This window comes from Hydra vulgaris, chromosome 09 (genome assembly GCF_038396675.1).
Source record: "Hydra vulgaris chromosome 09, alternate assembly HydraT2T_AEP".
Lineage (NCBI taxonomy): Eukaryota > Metazoa > Cnidaria > Hydrozoa > Anthoathecata > Hydridae > Hydra > Hydra vulgaris.
The window spans coordinates 8,047,729-8,049,707 of NC_088928.1; the positions used below are offsets into that span (position 1 = coordinate 8,047,729).

Sequence of the window (1,979 nt, forward strand, 5' to 3'; positions counted from 1 at the left end):
CTAAAATTATTAAGTTAATTCTATGTTTTAAAGAAAGATTTACGAAATGTCACAAACAGTAAAAAATATTTGATGTTTTATTAATGCTACCATGCAAAAAGTTATAATAAAATAAAATGTCAAAAAAGTACCTTTTTAAATTAAAAAATATATATGTTAATCTAAAAACTTCAACTAGAATATATATTTTAAGATTTTAAGTATGTATAGTTCGAAAAACGGAAAAATTTGAAAGTAGAGTTTATATGAAAGTATAAGTTTAGCTTAGTTCAAGCTGAGTTTTTGGTGACTGTTATAACGTGAAACATAAAAAGCGTAGATTTATATTAAAAGCAAATAGAAATTGTAGCTCTAATTACAAACGTATCCAGAGCCCGCGTAGCTCAGTGGTTAGAGCACTAGTCTTGTAAACTAGGGGTCGAGAGTTCAACTCTCTCCGTGGGCTAAATATATTGCCCTCGTTTTTGCTATTTTTATATATAAAAAAATTCTCAATTTATTAAGGCTATTCAAAAATTCTCAAGTTTTGCTTGAATAAAAGTAGGTGAGGAGAATTGAACGTCAAACTGTCAATTGTTTTAGAAACTATGCTAAACCTTTTATTGATTTAAATAAAAACTTTATGTGAGTGTTTTTGGTATCTACAAGCTAACAGACGCTTGTGTCTTTATCTAAATCAGATTATCCGCAATCTTGAAATTTAACGTATTTTAAGTTCTAGTCTTAAATAAATTAACTGCCATTGTTTGAGTATGATTTATACATTTTGAGTTTTTAATAAAAGAAGTTTTTAAAAATTTAAACCCCATCACTTTGATATAATTTATATAATTTTGATGATGCAATTTAACGTTTAAGAATTATATTAAATGTAGATCGAATCTAATAAATCTAATATCTAAATCTAAGATCCAAAAAAAGAGAGATAATAATTTTCTTTAAACTTTTATATATCTGGGGTTTTTTTATCTTAAGACAACTATACTGTCTCCTTATATTAACAAAACAATTTTTCCCATCCTTATTACAAAAAATATATCCCTCTAAATGTAATTTTATCTCTATTTAATGAGAACATAATTTTATAATAACTAATAGTTTGGGAAGTTAAAATTTTTTTAAATCCATTTTTTTAACTTAGAAAATCAGGCACATAAATATAACGGGTGAGCGGAAGTTATCGGACAAATCCTAATTTTATTATTTGAGCATAATAATTAGTTTTTATGGTTTTATGCGTAGGCATAAACGTTCTATAAAATATAAACTTTATTATTTGAAACACAATTATTTAAAATGAGGTTAAATGCAGCTGAACGGGAATCTTTTCGAAAGTGACTAAAAATGTTTTTTGTAAATAAACCTAATATAAAAATTAAAAAAAAATCGTAAATCATTTTAAAAATGAACGATTTGCTCAAAGTACAATATATGATAACCTAAAAAGACTTGAAACTGTTCAATCGTTTTCTGATAGAAAGCACCCTGGTCATCCGACATCCTGGACTAGAGAAAAGAAAGCCGAATTAACGAGACTTGTCAACATTTGAAAAGGGGTCAGTCAGAAAAAAATAGGTATTAAATTCGGTGTAAATCAATCAACATTTGGTAGTCAGTTAAAAAAAATGAATATTAAATATAGAAAACGTGAAAAGACTCCAAAATACACCATAGAACAACAAATAAAAGCAAAGAAAAGAAGCAGGAAACTAGTTAACCAACTCTATAACACAAAATTGCTTCTAGTCATCGATGACAAAAAATACTTTTGTTTTGCGGGGGGCAACATGCCTGGAAATTCTGGATACTACACAAACAACAAACAGACATGTCCAGAAAGTGTTCGTTTTATAGAAAAAGAGAAATTTCTAGAAAAATTAATAATGTGGATAGCCATATCTGACCGTGGTATGTCCGAGCCATTGTTTCGCACTTCCAAGGCTGTAGCGATCAATTCATAAATCTATATTAATGAATGT

General features: G+C 27.5%; 1 non-coding gene across 1 annotated transcript; it reads left to right on the forward strand.

The window, feature by feature from the left end:
* The first annotated feature begins 372 nt into the window (after window positions 1-372).
* On the forward strand, window positions 373-445 carry trnat-ugu (transfer RNA threonine (anticodon UGU)). The gene has a single exon. It is a non-coding gene; the product is annotated as a tRNA-Thr (tRNA).
* The last annotated feature ends 1,534 nt before the right edge of the window (window positions 446-1,979 follow it).